The following is a 27107-nucleotide window of genomic DNA, read 5'->3' as shown; positions in this document are numbered from 1 at the left end:
TGCCAGACTGATTCCGGTGATTAATTATTGACAAAAGGAAAACACTCCCAGGCAAACTTGTGTCCAACCGCACTGCTCCCAACGACTCCGTCCAGAAGAGAATGCCGGCTGCACCACTCCCCTCCCCCCTTGCTCTATGGTCCCAACTTCCCACACGCTGCCACTCTCAGTCCTGGGCGACCAGGCTCGTCCTCGGAGGAATGCAGCCCAGCGACTTCTACATTTTTAAATTTGGTTTCCTGTAGCTCGTTAGCACTTCTCCGGGGACCAGCCTCTCAGGAGGGGGTGCTTTCCGGATGCAGGGGAAGCCTGGGCTCTGAGAGCAACGGAGGAGGCTAAGGCGTCGCTGTCACCTCCGGCTGCTGCAGTAAAACCCCGAGTCGCGGCGGGGATGGGGAGGAGGGGGTGGGGAGGCGCCCTCCCCCTCGCTCGGATCGGAGCCCCGACACTACCGGAGGGGCACGTACTTCGGTGGTAGTGGTGGGAGCGGGCAGATAAACAGGAGGCGAAGGTGGGAGCTTTGGGGCTTTAGCCTAAGCCAACGTTAACCCGCCTAGGGAAAGCCTGCGCCCAGCATCCATCGATCTGCAGACTTCGGCAAGGGGGTGAAGCCGGGCGGATGCTGAGGACTGCGGTCTGAAACTCAGCGGCAGGCTGCGAAGTGAGCCCAGGGCTCCGGGCCGGGGCGGCAGTCGGCCCAGCAGGCATCCCACCGCATTCGTCTGTCAAAAACGGAAGAAAGCAAACCCTTTTAGCTTTGGCAGTTAATTTTGGTGCCTTTGAACGTGCAAAACGCCTCTCCCCGCCCCACTCCCTCCATCCAGCACCTTCCCTCCTCCCCGTTGGCTGGGCGGTTAATCGTTGAAAGGCTGGACCCCCTCGGGGAAGCAGATGGAAGGATCGTGCCCAGCGAACTTGTGTGTGCTCACTCACAAGTGAAGAGGATTTGGGCCCGGACTGCGGCAGGAAGGCAAATTGGGGAGAGAGGGCTGGGAGGTTCGTTGCCTACACTCGCGGCTCAGGCTGCCGCGGCTCCCGGACCGGCGACCCCAGCGCTCGCGCTCGGCGCTCAATTATCTTCCCGAGGAGGCGCGGGACCGCGAAGAGCATCTTCCCTGAAAACCAACATCCAGAACACCATCGATTCCTTTTCTACCGAGGACTTAGTGCTTCGATTGAACGCCGCGGCTGCTTGCTGAGAGCGCAGAGGACCTTGAGGCTCCCAGCCCCGATATCTGTGTAGCCGAGACTCTGCCCAAGACCTAGTGGGGTCCGGGGCGAAAGAGTCTTTTGATTAATGAGCATTCGGGCAACATCTGCTCGTCAGCCCCCATCGCCTAAGGAGGACACGTTGCACACGCTCGGCCTCATTGTGCTGAAGCGCGAATTTTAGCTGCGGGCAGGTTTCCGCTCACTTCACAACGCGCTTCCAGCAGGTTCCAACCCGCCGGTGCAACGAAGAGAGAGACTGGGTGGGGGTTACTGCAAGCCGGAGGAGGTGTCCCCAAAGGAAGCCGAAGGTGGTTGGGGCCAGGGAAGGGAACCAATGGAAACTGAGCACCTTGCAGCATCTGTGTTGGCCGTTTTACATCTTTATCTTTTCTGTATCTTTTATCTAAATAGTAGCAACCTCTGCTAATATTTTTTATTTACCACTTTATGTTGTTCACATTCCTTATCTTCTGGCTTCTCCTGACAAACCTTGTCATGTTGGCAGCACAAGTATGACCACCCCCATTGGGAGATGAGGAAATAGAAACCCTGAAGAGTGACTTGTTCAGGTCGTCAAGCCCGTGTTGCGGTGGGGTCAATACTATTTACACTGGTTTTTAGGTCTCATTATTCATTATCTAGTTTTCTTATCAGATTGTGACATGCCTCCCCCCCCCCATACTCCCCATGATTGTACATTTGTGGAAGTATAGAAATAGGTCTCTTCCTGACCAAAGTTTGTGAAATGGCTATGAGACCTTGCAATTATTTGAACTGTAGGTGGGGAGAAACTGGTATAGCTTGCAGAAGCATCTAGCCCATTAAAAATAATCTTAAATGACATATGTAATATAACCACACACAGATACACCTTTATGTATAACTTTGCACCCCAAATGGAGAATAGGTGTTTTTTTTTTATTATTATTAGAAACAGAACATTCTCAAAAATTAACTAGATCACAAAATAAAGATTGACACTTTTTTTTTTAGATGGACACATTTTAAGTGGCAGAAATCATACACAGCTCATTTCCCCCTGATTGACATAGCACAGTTGGAAATTTAAGAATACTTTAAACGTAGGTTAAAGGGAAGCACAAATGGGAAACTACAAACTTTTTAGAAACAGAAGAAAAACAAAAATCCTACATAAAATTGGAAGAGTATAGAAAAGCCATACAACGTTCAATGTATTTATTGCAAAGCAATGTACAAACCAAGAAGCTTAGAAGAAATTACAAAAAATTGTGTTAACTCATGTTAAAAATAAAAGCAGAAATTAATGAAATAGAAAAATAAAAAACAAGGAGAATTGATCAATGAAATAAAAAACTTATTTATTGAAAAGATCAAGAAAAAAATCAAGAAACAAAGGTACAAGCAACATTAAAAAAGAAAGGTGGCATAGGGGGTTCCCTGGTGGTGCAGTGGTTGAGAATCTGCCTGCCAATGCAGGGGACACGGGTTCGAGCCCTGGTCTGGGAAGATCCCACATGCCGCGGAGCGACTAGGCCCGTGAGCCACAATTGCTGAGCCTGCACGTCTGGAGCCTGTGCTCCGCAGCAAGAGAGGCCGCGATAGTGAGAGGCCCGCGCACCATGATGAAGAGTGGCCCCCACTTGCCGCAACTAGAGAAAGCCCTCGCATGGAAACGAAGACCCAACACAGCCATAAATAAATGAATAAATAAAATAAAATAAAAAAAATAAAGCAAATAATTTTTTAAAAAAAGGTGGTATATAACCACAGATGAGTTGGATATTAAAAACAAAACAATAAAAAGATGTTTTTTGCCCACAGAGAGGATCCTCCCTTTGTGCTGATAACTAGAAATAGTGAGATAACAAATGGTTAAGACATACCACAGCTTATGGAAAGGGGAATAAGATTTGAAGAAGCAGGCAAAATTGTTTAGAATGTAAGAATATAAAGTGATTCTAATTGTATCAGCTGAACATTTGGAACCAGGCCTTTCATCATCATTATCATAAAGCAGCTGTTGAATAACTAAAGGACACATGCTTGCTGGAGTAGAAAACTTTATAAAGTAAGAAAAGTTAAAAGTAATAAAAGACTATATGCTCTCAAGGTAACCTGGGAGGTTTGAGGACAGATATTACAGGGAAGGGAATAGGATCACTTTGTAAAAGCTGTATTTATGACCCAGAAAGTTTGTTTGGAATGTCTCTGGAGTTCAGAACACCAGGAAGGAGAAAGGACATGATGTGAGAATCCACTGAAAATGACCAGCCTGAAAATGGTCTTACCTCCAGGGGACCAAAATTAATAGCCTGAAATGTGAGTTTTCTCAAGCTCCAAACCTGCCCAGGGTGGCATGGTAGAAAGAGTATGTACTTTGGGGCAAAGTCTGGTTCTACTAACATCTTTTCTACTGAGAAACTGTAGTCTGAGACAACTTGTCTATTATTTCTATACCTTAGTTTTCTCATCTATGAAGTGGAAATAATATTGCCTTCGTGGGGTTCTTCTGAAAAATTAAAAGAGCCACTGTTTACAAAGTAACTGTATAGTTCTCTATCTCACCCACTCCCTACTCCTCCCCTCCCTCCCCCAATTCCTCCTTCTTTAAACACCATCTTTCAGGATCTTCTCTTCTGTCCATTGACATTTCTCCTATTTTGTCAGTAGGACTCTATCTTCCTTCCCTTCCTTTCAGTGACCCAGCTACCTCCTCCATGACTTTTTAGCAATTAGGAATCCAAACACCATGACTGAGTACCTTTGGAATGCTTTGGAGAGACACCCCTGAATCTAAAAATACTCAGCCCCTCTCTTATAAAGTGAATGGCAAAAGCAGGATTGCCCTTCCTCCCTCCCTTCCCCCTCCCTCCCTCCCTCCCTCCCTTCCTTCCTTCCTTCTTTCCTAATTCATATATTTTTTGAGTTCCTATGTGGCTGTGTTCTAGCAGAACGAGTGTCATTGCTCCAAATCACTGATTATAATTTAACAGAGATGCAATGCTTAGGCTGAAGTCTTTAATGGAAAGACCCTAACATTTAACCATTCTTACTTTTAATATTAGAATAAAGATCATAATAGTAATGAGAGTCAGTAGTTTATTCTAAAAATCGGAAAAGCAGTATTTCATTAAGGAACTAATTGTCCCATTAATCATTAACAAACATATGAGATGTATCATAATAGTCACAATTCTTGATGTTAAAAGCTGTTCTTAGCAATAAAGAGACCCCAAGAGAACAACACAGAAATTCCCAGAGCAGCAGTAAGACCAGTTTAACAAAGATTTTCTGAAGAATTTATTCTAAGGCAGCCTCAAACACTGCCTTTTCATACAATGTCCAAAGTGTATCTACATCTATTTGGACAAGACAGAGAAGACAATGGAAAATCAGAGGAATCAAGAGAAAAGAATAAGGCTCCAACTAACTATATCAGCAATACCTCCCTTTATGTATTAACTCTTATTCTCTTCTATTGATCTTATTATCAGGAGGGGGAAAAGAAAGAAAAGCAGTAACAGATGTGAGTATTTAAAAGCAAGAACAGAAATTTGAAGCAAATTTTATTTACTTCTTTCTGGTTTGCTTTCACTACGTGCAGATTAACACTTCCTTATTTTTTTTTTAAACCTTGTTAGATTAGCACTACTTATTTTTATGATGGCGTGACAAAAAAAGTGTTGCCTTTCATTTCAGTAAACAATGTTGCCCTCCGTAAGCCACTGGCGCTGCCCCACTGATGCGCCCTGAGGGGAATTCAGGATGGAGAAAAACAGGATGCTTGCTCTAGATAATTAAGATGCATATTAAAGAAATAATTTCAGTGAGCCCAGACTCCTGCATCTTCCTGTACATAGAAAAGCACTAGGATCATTAACTTGAGAAGTCTGGGGTTTTTTTGTCTTTTTTTTTTTTTTTTTTTTGATTAGCAGTAACCTTTTGATGTTCTACTACTTGTTTTTTCCCAGCAAAAACTCCTATATATCCTGGCTCCTCACTTACCTCTTTGGAACATTTCTTCAGAGCTATCTGAGAGGTTGTCTACACAGGCTATAGTCCTCAGTACAGTCACTGAATAAAACATAACTTGCAAATTTTAGGTTGTGTGTTTCTTGTTTTTTTTTTTTCCTGTTGACAGTGGTATAAAATGTTATTATTCTCCCAGAGTAGAACTCTTCATAACACTCAATAGATTTGTAAAGACATTTGAAAAGATTGTCATATGTTAATGAAACTTACATACTTTAGTCTTCGCTGAGTCACCAACTAACTATATACCTTTGGCTAAGTCCCTTTAGTAATTATTTATTTATTTATTTATTTATTTATTTATTTATTTATTTCAGAATAAGTGGATAATTCTGTTTTCCTGTAAAATGGAAAACATTTTTTTCCCCTCCTGGCTATGTTGTTATAAAGATGCACCAGATATCCTTCATTATCCTATCAGTACTTTTGTTTCAGTTTCCCTCTATCAACATAGAATTTTATTTTCTTCATTAATTAGGCCTGTTAGGTTAGAAACAAATAAAGTAGGAAAGTTGTATGGCTGGGGTCTTTGAGCTCTCTGCCAGACTTCAAAAGAAGAAGAATAATGACGATAATGACTATCATTTATTGAACTACAACCACCAAGGTTTTCCATAATCATCTCTTTTTCTTGCTACAAGTTTGCAAGGTAGGAGCTTTTATTTTATTTTTATAGACTGTAAACCAAGAATCAGAGAGGTGGTAACTTTTTTTAGGTGACACTTAACCTGCTGTATTGTGCAGGTTAAGAGAACAGATGTTGGAGCCAAACCTCCCATATTTAAATCCCAACGTGACCACTTCCGTGAATGAGGAGAGCTAACTTAAATCTCTCTAAAGCCTCAGTTTCCTCATCTGCCATAAAGGATAATAACCATGTTGAATTATTTATGTTAATATGCAAAAAGCATGTAGAAGAGAAAATGTCCCATAAGTGTTCACTACTATTGTCTGGAGAGTTCAATGAGATTATAATTCATGTAAATCAGTTCAGTGTCTGGCCCTTAGACAATGCTTAATACGACAATTTCACTTTAAGAATATTTTATTTTTATAACATACATAGTTTTAAACTAGTCTGTCAGGGATATGATTAGTCCCTCCCTCCTTCCCTTTACCCCTCCCTTCCCCCACGATTCTTCCTCCCTATCTTCTCCTCGTCCTCCCTTTTTGTGCCAATAACTATGACGCACTCAACTGTATTGTCTATGAACTATTTTTTTTTTTTTTCAGAGAGACCCATTGTTTACCCTAATGTTTCAGACCAACATAAAACATACTTTAATTCAGTATCACATATTCAGGAACAGAACTCTTTACTTCCCCCATCTTTTTAAAAGACTTTTGCTAAAACAGTAGTTGATAAAAAAATAAGAATGTTCAGGTTTAGAAAGTAGAAATTAGCTTAAAGATGAAAACTTCCTATTTTTGAGAAAGATTGATGGATTAAATATAATAACGAGAACTCTCAATATCTGAGATACAGATTGGTCTAAAGTGGCTGTATTAGCCGGGGTTCTCCAAGAAACAGAACCAATTATCTATCTATCTATCTACATATCTATTGAGATATTTATTATAAGAAATTGGCTCAAATCTAAGGTTGGCAAGCTGGAGACCCAGGAGAGCTGATGATGTAAATTCCAGTCCAAAAGCTGGCAGGCTTGAGACTCCAAAAGAGTTGAATTTTAGTTCAAGTCTGAAGGCAGGAAAAGATCAACCTGCAGCTTAAGCTGTCAGGTAGGAGGAGTTTTACCTCTTACCCAGACTTTTTGTTCTATTGGGTCTTCAACTGATTGGATGAGCCTTCAAAAGAATCCACTATAGGGAAGGCAATCTGCTTTACTCAGTCTATAGATTCTAAGGTTAATCTCACCCTGAAACACCCTCACTCATAGACACACTCATAATAATGTTTGAACAAATTTCTGGGCATCCCATGGCGAAACCAAGTTGATACATAAAATTGATCATCACACTGGCCAAAAATTTTGATTGATCCAACCATTTTGCTTTGGATTTTGACATGTGACTGCATCTCTCCCAGAACAACCTTACTTCACCCTTCTTTTGCTAAGGGATTTATTGCTTCTTTTAAGGCTTTTGATTTGACTTCTTTTCTTATCCTTAATCAGTTTGAGTAAGACTCTTCAGCTATAATGAATAGCTATGTAATGAGAAAGGGAGGACTCCGGCCCCATCATTGCCTGCCCCCATTGAGTGAGTTGTCTCCCATCTTCAACAAAACTGCTTTCTCTGACTCAAATCATAGCTGCTCTAATGTTGTGACATTTTTCTGTGGAGAATTTGGCATTCATTGTGAAGTTATTTTTAATTACTGTGAAATTAAGTTTTGGGGCCAGGATTGTATTAGGGATAAAAAGAACAAATCCAGAGTGAAAATAAGGCAACAAGAAAATGCAGATGTCAAGAGTAAACAACAGGAAAAGAAGCTTATGGAAACACAGTGGCAACTGGAAATGAAGCCGTGGTCCTTTTTGGGTCATCTGTCCCAGTCTCTAATATCTAATCTAGTGACCTGTATTTGAAATTTGTATGACAGCTTTATGCGAGGCATCAGGAGAATTTGGTGAAGCATCTCACAAACCATGTATTAATCAACCAAGAAATTTTTCCCAGCAGGACTAGACTTTTAAATATCAGGCAGATACAGCATGCCATTACCTGTGTAAATTGAAACAGAATCTCACCATAACTAGCCACCAAAAGTTTATATTGACCACTTCATCTTTTTATTTTTTATATGGCTGTCATTTTCTTCTACCTATTATTTTTTTAAAAAGAGCATTATTGAGATATAATTCACATACATTTAATTTACTCATTTATAAGATACAGTTCAGTGGTTTTTAGTGTGTTCGCAGAGTTGTGCAACCATCATCGCTACCTAATTCCAGAATATTTTCATTACCCCAAGAAGAAATTTCCTATTTATTAGCAGGCATGTCCCATTTCCTCACCCCACCTCCAGCCCTAGGCAACTACTACTCAACTTTCTGTCTCTATAGGTTTACCTATTCTGGACATTTCATATAAGTGGAATCATACAAAATGTGTTCTTTTGTGAATGGTTACTTTTATTTGGCATAACATTTTTAAGGTTCACTCATGTTGTAGCATTGTTACTGAGTCTAAGCTCATGCTGCTCGTGGCACGATAGGCTAATACTTGAGAGACGAGTTGCTGGGGCAAGGAATAACGGTTTTATTCGGAAAGCCAGCTAACCAAGAAGATGGTGGGCTCGTGCCCCAAAGAACCATATTGCCTGAGTTAGAATTCAGGCTCCTTTTATACTAAAAGGGGACGGAGTAAAGTCAAACACTTCCTGGTTCCCATCAGCCTCCAAAGGGGATGTGTTCATTTCTCCCTCCCTGCAGTCATTCACAGCTGGACCTGGTCAGGATGTTTCCTGTGAGATAAACAAAGGTATTTTAGCTTAATGCTCATTACGGAGGGAGCAGGGTTCCCAGCGATGGACCATTATGTATAATTTAAGCTTATAGGCAACATCCCTTTAGTGATTAACTTGTAATAGAATACAAAGGTTCTTCCCTATTACAGCATGTATCAGTTATCCACACAATATTCTATTGTGTGACTATACCACATTTTATTTATCCATTCATCATTTGATGGGCATTTGAGTTGTTTCTACTTTTGGGGTATTGTGAACGTTTTTGTACACATTTTTTGGTGGATGTATGTTTTTATTTCTCTTTTGTATAAACCTAGGAGTGGAATGACTGGGTCATAACTCTGTTTAACTTTTTGAAGTACTGCAAAGCTGTTTTCTAAGGTGGGTACACAAGTTTACATTCCCACCAGTAATGTATGAGGGTTCCAATTTTTTTCACATCCTGGCCAACACTTGTTATTGTTTGTCTTTGTGATTTTAGCCATTCTGGTGGGTGTGAAGTGGCATCTCATTGTGGTTTTGATTTGCATTTCCTTAACGAATCATGATACTAAGCAGTTTTTCATAAATTTATTCATTATTTGACATCTTTAGACAAATGTATATTCAATTTTTTGCCCATCTTTTAAATTTGTTTATTTAATTATATCTTTTTATTGTTGAGTTGGATATAACTCCTTTGTCTGTATATAATTTGAAAACATTTTCTCCCATTCAGTGGGTTGTCTTTTCACTTTCTTTTTTCTTATTTTATTTTATTTATTTTAACATCTTTATTGGAGTGTAATTGCTTTACAATGCTGTGTTAGTTTCTGCTGTATAACAAAGTGAATCAGCTATATGTATACATATCTCCCCATATCCCCTCCCTCTTGCGTCTCCCTCCCACCCTCCCTATCCCACCCCTCTAGGTGGTCACAAAGCACCTTCACTTTCTTAATGGTGTTCTTTGAAGCATGAAAGTTTTTTTAATAATTTGATGAAGTCTAATTTATCTTTTTTTCTTTGATCTCTTGTTCTTTTGGTGTTGTATGTAAGAAACCATTGCTAACCCAAGGTCATGAATATTTACTCTTATGTTTTCTTCTGGGATTTTTAGAATTTTAGATTTTACATTTAGGTGTATGATCCATTTTGAATTAATTTTTGGGCGTGGTGTGAGGTAGGTATCCAAATTCATTCTTTTGCATGTGGATATCAAGTTGTCCCAGCACCATTTGTTGAAAAGACTGTCTTTTCCCCATTGAATTGTCTTAGCACCCTTGCCAAAATCAACTGACCATTTGTATGGACTGAATCTTTGTGTCCCCCAACATTCATAATGTGAAATCTAATCCCCAGTGTGATGGTATTTGGAATTAGGGACTTTGGGAGGTGATTAGGGCAAGAGGTAGTACCCTCATGAATGGGATTAGTGCCCTTATAAAAAGAGACCAGAGAGCTAGGTAGCTGTTTTTTCACTCTGTGAGAACACAGTAAGAAGTCAGCAGTCTGCAATCTGGAAGAGGGCCCTTTTAAGAGCTCAACCATAGTAATACCCTGATCTTGGACGTCAGCCTCCAGAACAGTGAGAAATAAATTTCTGTTGTTTATAGGCCACCTAGTTTATGATATTTTTGTTATAGCAGCCCAAACTGACAACATAAATGTAAGGGATTATTACTGTACACTCAATTCTATTCCTTTGATCAATATATATAGCCTTATGCAATATCATACTGTTTTGATTACTGTAGGTTTACTGTAAAAGGTTTTAAAATTGGGAACTATTGGTTTTCCTGTTTTGTTCTTCTAAGATTGTTTTGACTATTCTGGATCCCTTGCATTTTCATATGAATTTTAGAAGCAGATTGTCAATTTCTGTGAAAAAGGCAGCTAAAATTTTGATAGGGATTTTATATCCCTTTCTACAGATTGAGTCTATATGTCAATTTGGGGAGTAAGCCATCTTAACAATATTAAGACTTCTGATCCATGAACATGAGCTGTCTTTCCATTTATTTAGATCTTCTTTAATTTTTTCCAACAGTGTCTTGTAATCTTCAGTGTACACGTCTTGCACTTCTTTTATTAAACTCTTATTCTAAACCCCAAATATGAATAAAGCTTAGTAATGTCCAGGAATTATGTATTGGTTAACCCAGCATCCTTCCTACCTGGCTTAGTGTCTTGCATTATGGTTGTCCATCCCTGTGCTTTTTGAAGTAAATTGAGAAAATACATTTTATACTTATAGAAAGTTCACAATATTTTTCCTTTTTATTACAGCATCCCATTAAGAAAACAGAACAAGTATGACCCCATTTAATAAGAAAGTTAACTGATGGACATATTAAGGCCAAGGAGGTTAATTGGCATGGCCAAAGATACTCGGTCCGTGTCAAATATAAAATTAAAGCACAATTCAACATTTTCCTCTAGTATTGTATTAATTCTGAAAGCTTTTAGACCAAGAAGCATATTGAGAAGTTCAGGGGAAAATGGGGGATAACACTAAGTGATTTTTATTGAATTACATTAAAAATGTACATTGTCATATCATCCAGCTCCTTTAGGGCTAAAATAAGGTTTCACTCTGGGGTGTATTTCTTTCTTGAACTTTTAATTTTATTTATTTATTTATTTATTTATTTATTTATTTATTTATGGCTGTTTTGGGTCTTCGTTTCTGTGCGAGGGCTTTCTCTAGTTGCGGCAAGTGGGGGCCACTCTGCATCGCGGTGCGCGGGCCTCTCACTATCGCGGCCTCTCCTGTTGCGGAGCACAGGCTCCAGAAGCGCAGGCTCAGTAATTGTGGCTCACGGGCCTAGTCACTCCGCGGCATGTGGGATCTTCCCAGACCAGGGCTCGAACCCGTGTCCCCTGCATTGGCAGGCAGATTCTCAACCACTGCGCCACCAGGGAAGCCCTTGAACTTTTAAATTAACAAAGTGTTTGCAAAAAGTCTTACAGTTATTTTCATGCCACATTTCAATGACTCACTGATGTGAGGATACAAAAACCTTGACTTAATGAAAGTTAAAGTCTAACTACCACAGATGGAGTTAAAGATGTGTCAAACCTTGTAGACTCTCTCTTCTGCTTACATTTCAAAGGTACAGATCTCTTTTATGAGTTGACACCTCCTAGAATGGTCTCTGATTCGGGCTTTAGAATTGAGCATCCAGTTAAGTGTATGGTTGAGCATCTGATAAAGAAGCTTGTGATGGGATGAAACAGGTATTAAATTACTGTGATTGAAATGAGAGCAGTGTATGGGTATCTAGCATTTATTGGGAACACCTACCCATCAGGAAGACATTGTCAAGGTCAGGCAAATGGACCAAGAGAAGGGTACTAGCCTTGGCTACATGTTACTGATGTCACAACTCTCATTAGGAAGGGGAAAAAAGGCCCACTGAGAGTTTCTTGATGATAAAAACAGGAGGTGCATTAAGAGGAATGCCTGCTATCAAGAGTATCAGACATTGTGACCTAGAAGAAACCACCGAGATTGACTGATGCTTTTCAGGTCTGAACTGGATGGATAATGATGGCTGCCTGGACCCCAAATGAAGAAATTTTAATTATAAATGGTTAAAAAAGAAATGACTTTATATTCCAGGAAGTATTCCCGAAGTAGTCAGTAAAAATAATAGGATTTTTCTTCTCTGTAGGAAAATGTAAGTAGAGGGACAGGGGGGGGTTCTGAAATGGGAGTTAAACACAAAAGAACTTGTAGATGAAGATGTGAGTTGAGTTGCTCTTAACCACATACCTGTTATCTATCAATTGTTTAAGAGTCAAACCAGTGAATATAAAGGAAAGGTAAACATTTAATGAAGGCCATGAAATAGACCCTCGGCAAATGTGGATGTAACATTTTTAGTTCTGCTATGTTCAGATCATTCTAGCGGTCCATGAAATTTGCAATTTTGCTGAGCCACAAGCTTGACTTCTGAATTTGAGGTTGGAACGAAAGAGCAAGTTGCTTGTTAGGAAGGGACCTATCTAGTAAATAAGAGGTAATATTTAAAAAGTTGTTGTTATGGTTTGTTTTAGTTTTTAATTTGCCAGCAGCTCTGGCAAAAATAGGTAGGGGGTAACATGAATATTTGCAGTAAAATATTTGAATTACTTGGGTTTTATTTCATGTTAAACTTATCCTTCATTAACATAGATAATCACATTTCTTTGGAGGAGATGGAGTGGTTCCACATTTCTATTTAGGAGTTTCTTAGAGATCACAAATAGTAGGAAGGGGAACACTTTTGTCATGAACCTGCATTTCCATAGTAAGCATCAAAGTTTAATTCAGGAGAAAATTAAATAAAAATTGCAAGAGTTTATTTTTTTATCTTAGTTTCAAGTAAGCTCATCATTCCTTAAAAAAAAAAGAGAATCTGATTATTGTTGTTGCTAAAGAAGTTGAGATACAATTTTGAGTAATAGGTTATCTAGGCATTTTCCTCATGCTGTTGTGTGAATAATGTAGGATCAATTCCAGGTTATAAGGGTGAAAGTTATTTTTACTGCAGTGGCTGTGTGCATGTCACACAATTTTGTGGAGGGTATCCTCAGAAGTCTCTTTGAGAGGTCTTTGGAAACTGCAAACCTAAACTTAAGTCCTTCTAAGGACTAAGGATATTTGAGGTCCCAGGAGAGCAGAGCCAGAGTGGGGCTCATTGAATTTAGCAAGAAAGGACCTGATTTTGGGAAATAAAGCACAGAACTGTGAATTTGGACCCATGGTAGGATCTGATGGTGGCTCTGAAGCTGCAGGGAATCTTGGAGCACAGATTTTTGTTCTTTCATGTATGTAAGCAGGACAAATCTTTTCAGTCAGCAATATATCAGCATTTGTGTCTTCCCATTTTGCTCTGAGGCTGCCTCTAAGTTTAGAAGCTGCAGAGGCAAGAAGATACTATACTTTCCCCGTTTGCCTCCCTCTCTGCAGGCATTTGAGGGATAAACAAATGAAAAAGTGTGAAGCCCTCCTTCTGATTTTGAAATCAATGATGACAAAGGAAGGAGCAATTAAGAGGTAGATCAAGAGCTGAAACAAAATGAGCCCTGGGGATCTATCTTTACTTTTGAAAAATATATTAAGACAAACTATGTTTTTGCCTTTTCTGCTTCAGGTTTTCATTCTTCACACTGAAACAATATAGTGGTTTGAGTCACTGTATCTCAGTAGTGGTGCATTTTATTTTCCCCAAATCTTCTATAGTGGGATTTTTCTTTCACCATGCCTTTTATTTAAAAATTTTTTAAATTCAGTGATTGGCTTTACAGGTATTCAAGCATTCCTAGATGCGTATCCTCTTGCAGTGTGTACTCCTCCAGGTCCGCAAAAATCATGATTTTCCTGATTCAAAGATCTAAATACATGGAAAGACATCTTATTCCATGGATCAGAAGACTTAATATTGTTAAGATGGCTTACTCCCCAAACTGATTTACAGATTCAATCTGTAGAAAGGGATAGCAATCCCTATTGAAATCTTAGTTGCCTTTTTCACAGAAATTGACAAGCTGATTCTAAAATTCACATGAAAATGCAAGGGATCCAGCATAGTCAAAACAATTTTAAAGAGGAAGAACAAAATTGGAAATCCAAAACTTCCCAATTTCAAAACTTATTACAATAAAGCTACAGATAATTTAAAAGCTGTCTTTCATGGAGGCATAGAACAAGGTTTTTTTTTGGTCATAGATTTCAAGAAAATTTCAAAACCTTGAAGTTTTAAACAAGACTGAAGCTCATTAAAAAAAGCTGAGGTATTCTTAAGGGAGAAGTATAAAATTTTCCAACCAACGACTGTTAACACTGAAGACTTCAATTCTATATTATGGCCACTAGAGGAGAGAGGGGGAAAGAAGGGAAACAAGGATGGGGCCATTGAAAAGATGAGGAGAGATGCAAGCAGACAGTTCTCCACTCGAATGGAAAGAAGAATAAAAAATGGCTCATCTAGCGAGAGAGACAGGATAGAGAGTGAGAGATGGGAGGGAGAATTTAATGGCAAATGTGCTCAAGTATTACTCTGCTTTTTAACCATCCTAGTAAACAATACTGTATGGAGGATGATTTTTGACCTCCTATACCTCTTGTGAATGATGGGGTGACCATCCTAACCCTCCCTATATCCTTTTAAAATATCACTTGCAGCCCTTTTGGTTGACTTTTTTTTCCTTTTTTCGTCCATGGGAAAGTAATCAACATCCTTTGAAATGCCTGTCCTCTCCAGCTATCTCAAATAGTATTCTGACTTGACTGGGAAATATTTTTCCTACTCTTATCTACTAAAGCTAATGTTTATTTTCTTCAATTCTAGTCACTTAACACATATTCAAGGCATGTGTTAGGTGTTAGAAATTTACTTTTCAACTTAGCTGTTGGATCATTTAATTTAAACACAAAAGTTGCCTGATTAGCTTACTGTTGGTTTCAATAGATATTTGGATATCTAGATTTCCCGGATGTCTGAAAGTTAGTGCCTGTTGATGTGCTGAATAAGATGATGCTCGTAAGAGAGTCTTTCCCATTGGCTTGCACATAGCAGGTGCTCAGTGGTTATTTGTTTTCTTCCTTAATAGTGAAATTTATAATGGAAGTTTTTTTTTTTAAGTGGCAAAATTACAATCTAAAGTTAAATGGGTTAACTAAGGCTTCAATTTTCTTTCTGAGTAGATTTCATGTTCATGTATACAGATAGCCTTGTTAGGATCCAACTAAAATTAAAAATTCAAAAAATTTCACAACACTAATTTAAAGTTTCATGTTTGCATCCATGGCTTAACACACTTTAAGTTTCCTCTGACTGTTTTAAAATGTCTCTTTGGTATCTCTAGCAAGTGTTTTAGGTATAAAACACAGTTCTTTCTGATTTCAAGCCCAATCTGAGGACTGTGGGATCCTCAGCGATTGAACAAGTCATTTAGGGTTATTCTGGAAAGTTACAAAATGTTATTATAGCTATGAATACCTATGATGGTCTCATTCACTCATTAGTTTATCCAATTAATATTTATTGAGAACTTATGTCCAGCTGTGCCCACTCTGGCATACAGTGGTGACAAACAGGCTGATTTCCTCTCTTCACGGAGTTTTATTTTTGTGACGTAAATTAGTTGAGCAGTTTTGACTCCCTTCCAAGCCTGTTTTAGATACCATAGTTTTGAAGGATTTATTTTAAACAATAATCCTATCATTGAAGAATAGGTCAGGAAGCCAGGTAAAGTTGCTCTGAACGAGAAGTCTTGAAGATCTCTGTCTTCACCTTTTTCTTTTCCACATTTTTTCCCAAAATTTTATTTTGAAAAATTTGAAATCAGCAGACAAGTTGCAAGATTCATATAATTAATACTCATAAGCCCTTCAATTCACCAATTGTTGACATGTCTTCACCTTTTTTTTTTTTTTTAATTAATTAATGTATTTTTGGCTGCGTTGGGCCTTCGTTGCTGTGCGCGGGCTTTCTCTAGTTGCAGCGAGTAGGGGCTCCTCTTCGTTGCGGTGCACAGGCTTCTCATTGCGGTGGCTTCTCTTGTTGCAGAGCATGGGCTCTAGGCACTCAGGCTTCAGTAGTTGTGGCACGTGGGCTCAGTAGTTGAGGTGCACGGGCTTAGGTGCTCCACGGCATGTGGGATCTTCCCTGACCAGGGGTTGAACCCGTGTTTCCTGCATTGGCAGGGGGATTCTTAACCACTGCGCCACCAGAGAAGTCCATGTCTTCACCTTTTTGACGACTGTCATACTTACATCTCCTAAGAGTATTGTAGGCAAGAATCTTATAACATAGGCTGATGAGAAGTTAAATCAAACGGTTTCTAAGGCCCCTTTCAGCCTAGGATTTGGTGAATTGGTGATAAACCAGGGAAGAGGGATCTCTCCAAAGTGACCCCAGAAAAACACAGAACCCCCCTAGAATGTGCCACTTAATTCTATGTAAATGTAGTAAGCTCTAATGAGCAACTCTGGGTTATGTCTATCACACTATTGACCCTTGCTCATCCTTTATCATTTTGAGCAAAGAAAGTCTGGAGACTAATGGAAAAGCATTATAGAGCTTTTATTGATCTCTGCTGCTCACCGTGAACTGGAGCTAGAGACTTGTTAAGCTAAATGAGCTCAACTGAGACTCTGGCTGTCAACGTTTACTCAGAACCTGTGCATTAGCCTCTGGGTCTGCAGGGGTTTTCTTCTGACCAGGCATAAACATTGCACATGGAAAATTTTGACCTGGGATTTCTGGTAGTCATTAAGAAAAATAAAGTATGACCTTTTATTTTTTAGTGAAATATAGCAACTTTTGTTGTGTGTATTTCAGAAATAGATATGTTTAGAATTTATTATTACAAAGTGTTTTTCTACTTTAACATTTGGTAGCATTTCCTCATGGTTAGTAAGTAAAATTATAACCTCATGCTTTGTTGAGTGGGCAGTGTTAATCTCACTTCAGTGTCCTTTGTGGTTGGAGATACTTAAGCAGAGGCTTGGGAGGGATTAATATTACAGGGCAGTGATTTTCCAAGTGTGGTCTTTAGACCGGGAGCATTAGCCTCACGTGGGGACTTGTTAGAAATTCCCCCTGCTCTGGGTGGTACTGATGCATGCTAAAATTTGAGAACCCTGTAATAGGAATATGAGCCTTAGATCAGTACTTCTGTAGGAAGAAGAAAAGGAAGGAGAGTATCAGAAGCCCCTGAGTTTCTTCTTTTCTCAAGCTCACAGTCTCTCTTCCTTTGCCCCTCCTTCTACTCCCATTGTTGCACAGTGAGCTATTACTCTGAGAATCTGACACACTCTTTGGAGGCTTTGGGGTGAATCTTCGGACTAGAATGAAATTTTCTAGGAGATGGTCAATCATGATGGTGTCATGTCCTGACCTTGTGACCTTTTCAGGATTTATAAAGTTCTGTTGTCTTTGCATTTACTATAGATACACTGATAGCCCCAACTGCTACTACGAGTTAGACAGAAATAGTAGATGTACGTTGTTTTACAATCTTGAACTTGCTTCTGGTTGCCGACCTTTCCTAGAAAAGTTGAAAATGTTCTACTCTTTTCTGAAATAAAGGTTTGAGTACTATTGTATAATGCCTTGCACTTTGGGTTTCTCACCCATTGAGAAAAGACAGTGCAATGGTTGGGCTGATCACGTGGCCTTTGAATCCAGGCTGCTTGGGCACAAATGCTGGCTCTGCTACTTGCTCCATGTGTGACCTTGGGAAAGCCCTTATCCTCCTCTTGGTCAGTTTCTTCATTTGTAAATCAAGCTGGTAATAATGTCTCCCTTTTACTAAGTTTTAAGCATTTAATGCCTTAATACATGTTAACTTCCTGACACTTGATAAATACTCAATAAACATTAGATATTACTACTATGACTATTGTGTAATGAGAAAATTACCTACAACTGAGAAGATAACTAATTAGAACAATAAGTGTGACTGGAAAATATATATAATCTGTCAGGATAGAGTAAAGAAGCTATAGAGTCAGACACACACAGGTTTGATTTCTTGGTATGTGTCTTGTGGCAAGTAATTTAGTCACACCCGAGCCTTGATTTTCTTATCTCTGAAATGGAGATAATGCTTTCTGCTTTGCAGGGCATCTGAGAGCAGAAACAAGAACATTTTGGAAGAGGCTGGTATACTCAATACAAATGGCATTATTCTTTTTATTGCTGCCTGCTTTTCTCGAGCTAAATTTTAAATAGCAACTTCCCTTTCCTATGGAAATGTAGGGAGTCTGATTTAGAGGAAATGTGTATGTGCTGTGGAATGGCCCATATGCCACTTTGCTATTAGAATATGACTCATTATTTCTAAACTTAGTGTTGCTGTATTTGTATGCTATTTGCTTTTCTCAGAAATCCCTATGTTCAGATCCAATCATAAACTTTGGATAATAAAAGAGAGTAACCTCAATTAAGTGCATTTTTTTGGAGCCACCGCACGTCACTCATATGAGGTTGTCCGACCAAGCCATCACGTAAAGAGGACTAGTATTCTGGTAAAGCAACTGCAGAATTCTACATTTGTACAAAGTTCTTTTATTTACAAAGGTTTTAAAATTGTATTATGTTTTCTATTGAGGTACACTTTACATATGGTGACAGGTGTAGATCTTAAGTCTGCATTCAATCATTCTTGACGAATGCATACACTTCTCCTATCAAATGTATAGAACATTTCCATCACCCCGGAAAGTCTCCTCATGCCCCTTCTCAGTCAGTTCCCCATGCAACCACTATCCTAATTTCTATCCTTATTGGTTAGCTTTTTTTGCTGGAAAACTTCATATAAATTGAATCATGCAGTCTTTTATGTCTGTCTTTTTTTTCCTGTCGTATAATGTTTTTGAGAGTCATGTGTTGTTGCATGTGTAAATAATTTGTTCTTTTTTGTTGCTGAATAATATTCTATTGTGTGGCTATGTCTCTGTTTATCCATTTTCCTGTTGAGGAACACCTAGGCTGCTCCCACTACTTCTTTTCATCATCAATGTAATGATGTTGAATAAGCAGAAGGTTCTAATATCTCCATTTTCCAGACTAGAAAGCTGGAGCTCAGAGAAATGAGGCAATGTAAGTTCTCACTGCGGGCAAATGCTGAATCCAGGAGGAGAATCTGGTCTTCCAGTTCCAGGGCCTCTGTTTTCTTTCCATTTTCCAAGGCCAGTTTGTTTCTGGCCTTTACCTGGAGTTCTGCCCTATCTGACTCCAGGATGCTGTCTAACTCTGCCTCGTCTTTGAGAAAGACTCAGAATGTCAACATTCAGGAATTCAGCCCTACTCTGAGGTAGCCCTTGGCAAAGCTTTAGTTTCTCAGGTGGAGCGAATGGATTTCTGAGGCTGGCCCAAGTGTTGAAGCAGAGCAGGGGATCTGGATGGCACTGGGTTAGATTACAGATCTTCAGATCTTTTCAGATGTTCTGAAGGTGCTCTAGGAGAGAAGCTTTGTCTTCCGGAGTGCAAAAGGGAAAAAAGGATGGGCATGGAGTAGGACAGGCCTCTGTTAAGCGCCAGCTCTACCACACACACTAGCTGTGGGAGCTCAGGAAACTCCATCTGTAAAGTTTCTCCATCTGAGTCTCTGTCTCCATCTGGAAAGAGGTATTTTAATGCTTCCCTCCCGGGTCCCAGTGAGGCAGTTCGTGACATAGAACCTGCTCTTTCTGTGCTGTATTAAGCTTAAGGGAGCGTTACAGTGTGCTGTTGACCTTGCTGTGGGATTTCCCTGTATGGAAGAACTAATCCTCCCCTTTATCTCTGAAGACACTAATTCATAATTTATAGACTCTGAATAGAGATAAGAAAGTTTACTTGTCAATAAAGTCCTCACAGAAATAAAGCAAGGGAGGGGCACAGAGGGACTCGTTTGCTTTAAGAGATCTGGGAAAATGAATACAGCAAAATGTGTGCCATGAAGACAGTCTTTTCTCACTCCTTCTCGAGAAGAATGCAGACGTCTTCAGGAGGATGCCCCTTGTTCAGGATGCTGATTAGGCTGCATGGGTAAAGAAGGCCTGTAGGAAAAACAAAAGGAGAAAGCATTTTACTCTCAGGTTCCATGACCCCATTCCTGCCCTGTTATGGATTCAGCAATGTCTCTGGGTCTCCATCTCTCCACATATGACCCTTAAAGAGCACTCTGATATACACCTCAGGATTGATGTGAAATTTGATGAGTTCAGTTTTCCAATAATCTACGTGGATGCAAAGATTTTGGTAAAAAAATTTATCTGTATACTACGTAATTTGAGCTTAAGTGTGCTGTCTGAGAAAACCTTACAAGCTATGAGAAAATTTGATATGTGATCACTTAATAGTAGGATATATTAAACTTTGGTCATAGCAAAAATTGGGAGGAGAACCTAGGGCTGGACAATTAGCTTGGTTATTAAGAGTGTCTGAGGAAATTTCAAACAGTCTGTGACATACTGAACTTGTTTTCAACCAAGATTGAAAAAAGCTGGTCTCAAGTGATCCAGCGAGGCCTTGCTGCTCTGCAGAGCACCCTTGCTTCCCAGTGCTTACCTTTGTTTCCCTTCATATTCCCAAGGAAAGGACACTTTTCTAAAGGCTCAGGGCTTGTGCTTGGAGAGGAAAAACAGTCCTAATAGTCTGGAAATCAGAGCGCTTGCAAAGTATTTATGCAGGAAACTGAATGATATGCTTCATTTATGGCTTTCCATAATTGGCATTTAAACACAGTCATTCTGCTGGCTCAGCTTTATAATGTAACAGATCCCTTGTGTGTAGGAGGAAGAAAGAATGAATATGCCTCTAAAAATGGGGTGACTTTTTTCATGGAGAATGCTTGAGGGGAAAGAGATGACCATAAGGCAAAGATGAAATAAGTTAAAAGGGGTAAGCATAGGATAGAGAAAAAGACATCCCACGAGGTGAATGTTTCTGTGGCAATTGTTTGGTTTGGGCTTTTCGTTGGAGAACATTTTCTTTCAGAATTTATACTATTTTATGTGTTACTTTCAAGTGTATTGCATAATTTCCTATTTATTTATATATCTGTCTCCCTTCTAGGCATAAAGGAAAAGACACTTTGAGTTTCAGGTGATGATAGGCATACAGTTTAGCCACTTATTTAAAAGGTAACATTTATTGAGTGCTTTTTTAATGTACCAGGCACTGAAATAATCACTTGTATATGTATTGTTTTATATGATTCTCATAACAATCATATGAGAAAAGTATAATTATTATTTTTATTATTATCACATTAGAGATGAGGAAACCAAAGGCAAGAAAAGTTGCCGAGTTTAGGCAATTGTAAGTAGCACATGTCAAAGCCAGAGCGTTTAGCTATGGTTTTATACTGTATTGAACTTCTTGATGGTGGAAGTCGCATCTCATCCCTCTTGATATCTTCAGCACTCAGCTGTGTCTATAATATAATGTTTGTTGAATGATTTACAGAACCCAAACATCTTTAAAGGGACTTTTGCAAAACGACGGGTATCCTTAGATCTTTTTTCTCACCATGAACATTAAATAGGTGGAGATTATTAAGGGAAAATTTGGAATCCCTTTCGGAAATGGTAGCTTTGAGTTGCCAATTAGACACCCAAATGTGAATGTTGGTTAAATAGTAGTATTTATGGGGCCAGAGCTTAGGGGAGAAATCAGGGCTGAAGATGAAAATATGATTGTCTTCAGTGAATAGATAGCATCTAAAATCATGGGCCTGGGAATTTCCTCGTGGTCCAGTGGTTAGGACTCCGTGCTTCCACTGCAAGGGGCATGGGTTCAATCCCTGGTTGGGGAACTAAGATCCTGCAAGCCATGTGGCATGGCCAAAAAAACCACAAAAAGAAACAAACAAAAACCCCACCATGGGCCTAGATGAGATTTATGGTGGGGTGGGTGGGGTGGAAGAGAAGAGGACTGAAGGCTTAGTCCTGGGCTTCTATAATTAGCAGCTGGGTATAGAAGAAGAAAAAACTGAGTTGGAATGGGAAAACTAGGAGTGAAGGGCCATGGATGCTAAGAGAAGAAAGTGATCCGGGAAGATGAGCATGGACAGCTGTGTCACAGTGCAGTTGGATGAGGACAAAGAAGTGACCATTGGGTTCGGCGTGGCTGAAAGTCCTTGATAAGAGCTATTTCATGGGCACGGTGGGGATGAAAGATGGGTAGAGTGGTTGGAGAGAGAATGGAAAGCAAGGATTAGTCAATTCTTTAAAGTTTTACTGTAAGAGCTGAGGGACGGGGCAAAAGCTGAATGGGGACATAAGGTCAAGGGAGAGATTTTCAAAAAGAATAGGTGAGTAGTAAGGTCTATTTTATGCTCAAGGAAATGAGCTAGTAGTGAGGGAGAAACTGAAGATGCAGGAGAGAGAGGGGAGAATCACTGGAGTGATTAAGAGGCAAAGAGGCGAGGGAAGCAGAGCTCCAACGGAGCGTCTCCCATGTTCCAGGAGGGAAGGCAGGGTATGCGGTGCTGATGGCAACATTCCTCCTTTACCTTCATATTATTAGACTCTCAGGAGCTGGTGGATTTCACAAATGCTAACTGATATAAGTGGATTCTTACGGATAAATATATACACAGAAAATATTCAGTCGGAAGCTGGTGTGAGAATCAGGTAAAATTTAACAGTCAAAGGCGATTTCATTATCAGACCTACATTTAATATTGAACTTTAAACTGCTTGCTATTTTCTACGGCTGTTATCTCAGATTAAAGGAAGAAATCTCCTGTAAAAGTAAATGCAACAAAATCATTAATTAAATGGTAAAATGTGAAAGTTTTCAAATCAAGAATCATGTCTTCTGTTTTTGCTCAAAGAATTTAAATCTTTGCAGAAATAATGGAAATACTGGTGTCTATGATCAATTGTAACTTCTATGTACTGAGAACCTATCCTATTCCTGGCACTTTTCAAACATTTTTGCTGGTTTGTACAACGAAGCAAAGTGGTTTTATTATGGTTTGACAAGTGAGAAAACTGCCAGTGAGGTTCTGCAGGGTTTAATGATTTGCTCAAGGTCACCCAGCTGGTAAGGCGAGATTTAAATTAAAGCTCATTCTGGATTCAGAGTTGCTCTCCCTCACACACTGTCTTGATATAGTGAATGTTTTGATATAAGTAATAGCCCTGTTTAACATGGGAAAAACATTAGGCTCAAAATACTCCTATTGTTCTTCTAGTCTGGTGTATAGATATGGTGAAAAGGAAGGAAGGAAGAAAGGCAGGCAGGCAAGAAGGAGGAAAATCTATGTAAAACTAGAGAGAGTAGTATCATCAACCCTCATATCCCATGTTCCAGCTTCAACAGGGGTTGACTCCTGGACAATCTTGTTTCATCTCTATCTAATCATATTTTCTCTCCCCTGACACTAGGTTGTTTTGAAGCAAATCCCAGACATCACATCATGTCATTCATTAGTATTTCACTGTATATTTCTAAAAGATAAAGATTATTTTTAAAATGTGGCTTCAGTGCCATTACCACATGTTAAAAAAATTAACAATAATTCCTTAGATTTGCCAAATATCCAGTCAGTATTCAAATCACCCCAACTGTCTCATGAATGATGTTACAGTCAGCTGACTCCATCCAAGCAAGGGCTGTACAGTGTCACTGGTTGAATGGTTTCTGAAGTCTCTGTTTCTACAGCCTCCTCTTTCCTCCCCCTTGTAATCTGTTTGTTATTTGTCCTATAGAATTTCCACATTCTGGCTTTTGCTGATTTCATCAGTAGGCTTTGGTTTAACATGTTTCCCTGACTTCATGTTTCTTGGAAATTGATTACTGATGCTTGATAAAATTCAGCAGTATGAAAGCAGGCCATATACCATATAGCTCAATATTTATTTATTTATTTATTTATTTCTGTATAATAAAGTGTTATTTTATTAAAGCTAGACTCTATTATAAATATAAGTAATAATATATGCTTTGGAAATATTTTTCCATATAAGCCTGATTTAAGATGCCAGTAGCAATAATGCCTCAATTATCTTACAAATTAACACATTTATAATTTTATAGAATAAAATCTTTAAAGTAGTAGTTACAAATATAAGTCAATCTCAGAGTAGCAAACACCTTTTAACATATATTTTTGGCTTCTCAATATTTAAAGTCATAAACTAAGCTAGTTTAAAGTTATAAACTAAGTTATAAACTATGTCAGCTGGCCATTCCCACCCACGGTTCCTCTCCTCCTGGAGCTGAAGGAGCCTCGTGTTCCTGGGGTCCAGCTTGCCCTGTAAGCACCTGACTGGCTGCCAGGATCTGCTGGGGCAGGGCAGGGTGGAGTCAGGTACACTGGGGTTGCAGCTCCTGGCTGAGGCTGAATCCACCTGCACCTGAGTGGGGACTAAGTGGGTCAAATTCCCCAGGGAGCCAAGGGAGCAGGTCACCCTTTCCCACACTATGCTTCTCCAACTCAGAATTTCCAGGCACTTTAAACACCTCCCAAAATTATGCCTTCAAGTAGAGGGGTGGTGGGAGCACAATAGTCTGGGGAAACCAGTCTGCTGAGACCACCACTTCTGTCAATGCTCTGCTCTTTTTCTGTTCGGTGTGGGCACTGTTGGCTGTTGCTCTCCTCCCTCTCTCCTCCCAGTCATCCTAGAGCTGCCCCTGCCCTGTGAACACTTCTGCAATGGGGGATGGAGGCCTGCTCTGCTCTGGACCTCATTAAGGGTCTTTCTAAGCTGTGTGACTCTGTAGCTGTTTCCTGCTGAAGACACCCTGCTATTATACCCAAGCTCGGCCAGCTGCAAAAAGGCCCAGAAATCAGTCACAAGAACTGCTAAACTCTGGGGAAATTGTATGCCCACTTTACTTAAATGCCACAGAGGACAGATTTGAATAATTTTATGTTTAACCTTTTGAATCCATCGTCTCTAGCATCAAAAAGCCATACAGTTTGAACCAGATATTCTCATTTCAGGTGAAGAGATACAAAACCACTCTTCCATCTAGATTTATCTGTGGTTACTATGGAGATGATTTCCCTTGTGTCAAGATTTACACAGACATTTTAGAGGGACAAAACATTTGGGCTACTGTGTTCTTTAAAGGCCTTGAGAGGTGGGGGACACCAAAAACAGCCAGTGTGTACAAACCTTGAATCTGAGCTGCTGATGTTTTAGTTGGGACGCGTCACTGACTCACAGACGGCGAGGGGGGCGGACTGTGTCCTGCAGGTAATGGTGTCCATCTTCACAGGTAGTTAACCTCACATACACCACTGTCAGCTCTGATGTGGTCACTCGGTTCATAGCTTGCTCTTTGATTTCAGAGAATTATTGATTTTATAACGGGTAGCCTATAGGCTCAGAATTATAAAGCACGTATAAGCTCCACTGAAAGTAAATATAGGGGAAAAGGAAGGGAATTTTAAAATGGTACTGATACCCAGCAAGTCGGAGTTTTGGGTCTCACTGAGTGGTCCTGGATTGTTTCTTTCATCCTGAGCCATATGAGTCATTAGGCTGGCCTGGATGTATCCATCAAGGTTCCAAAGCTTTTCCCTGGAGAGCATTCAAGAGCCAATATACTTACCTTCCTCTCCCTGCTCCCTCAATCTCTTTCACATGCACCCAAACAGCCCAGCACTAAATTTATGTTTAGTCCCCTGTTTAAGTGAAAATCTTGTGCCAAATTTATGTTCTACTGCATAATGTTTTGGTGTGTTTTAATATAGACTATTTCAAATCAATAAATTACTCCAACTCTTCAAATAAAATAGATGCTCCAGAATAATGTGCCCTGCTACCCGTGGCTCTGAGTACAGTGTAGTGTATGGCCCATCCTCCTAGTGGTGCACAAAATTCCATCTGGGAAATAGTGGGGAAGGACGCTTTTTGCTAAAAGCTGTGAAGGATCAGTGCCTCCGGCTCTCTGTGTTGTTTGATACTGCATTTGAAATGGTGTTCTTTAAGCTGTGTGTTCTCCTTGACAATGCAGCTAGAAAGGGGAGCATAATAAATAATTCACACCTTATTATTCACTAGCAGTGGCTAGTGATAGCTCAAAGAGAACATGCATTTAAATAATGACAGTTGTATAATAATTGGTTACGGGGGGGGGGAATCATGAATGAAAATTGAGTGACAGCTCTATATTTTAGAGATGGGGAAACCAAAATAATTACCTGTAAGTCATGGAACTAGTTGATGAACTCCTAGGGAGTCTGGACCTCGTTTTGTTATTTTTGGCTTCTTAATGCCTAGCACGTAGAAAGTACTAAATAAATGCTCGTTAAATGGACAACTGAAGAAAGTAGGATTCAATCTTAAGACCACTGTGATTTCCGTTTGGGGGAACCAGAGGTTCTTGGTGCCTTAGGGACAGATTTACTTTAACTCAAAGAGGATTTCTGCTCCTAGTACCACTCCTCTACCTGGAACTAGGGATTGAAATTTCACCTTTACTGCATTTATCCATTCTGTGTCCTGTCCTGTGGCTTCTTCCTTTGCAAAGCCTTCCTATTTCTTAATTTTTTTCTGCCCTTCTCTGGCTCAGGCCCTGGTGCTTTCCCTGCTGGAGAATTACAATAGCCTTCCAGCTGGTCTTTCTGCTTTCAGACACTTCCCTTGCAAATATCCTGGTAGGCTGTCTATAGGGTAGTATTATCAACTCACACATCGTTCGTGCTACCCCTTGCCTAAAAACCTTTATCAATGGCCTGTGAAAGACCCATCGAGTTCAGCTGAACTTCTTTCCTTGGTGTTGAAAAACTTCCCCCTCTCACCTAACCTACTTTTGGGGCTTATCTACAAGGCCACTGACATAAAACCCACATCCTTGACAATCTAGTTGTTTTACAACATTTCCTCATGCCTGAGGACATGGTACGAGAACATCTTGTTAACTTGTGAGATTACCTTTGACACTTGATGGTTATCGGCTTGAGGATGGGGGGATGTGTCTTGTGCATCTTTGAATTTATTTCCCAACACAGCAAATACCAT

General features: G+C 39.7%; 1 pseudogene; it reads right to left on the bottom strand.

The window, feature by feature from the left end:
• Positions 1-448: 448 nt before the first annotated feature.
• On the bottom strand, positions 449-27107 carry LOC133093022 (uncharacterized; annotated as a pseudogene).

Source organism: Eubalaena glacialis, chromosome 6 (assembly GCF_028564815.1).
Source record: "Eubalaena glacialis isolate mEubGla1 chromosome 6, mEubGla1.1.hap2.+ XY, whole genome shotgun sequence".
Taxonomy (NCBI): domain Eukaryota; kingdom Metazoa; phylum Chordata; class Mammalia; order Artiodactyla; family Balaenidae; genus Eubalaena; species Eubalaena glacialis.
This window is presented reverse-complemented; position numbering and strand designations above follow the sequence as displayed.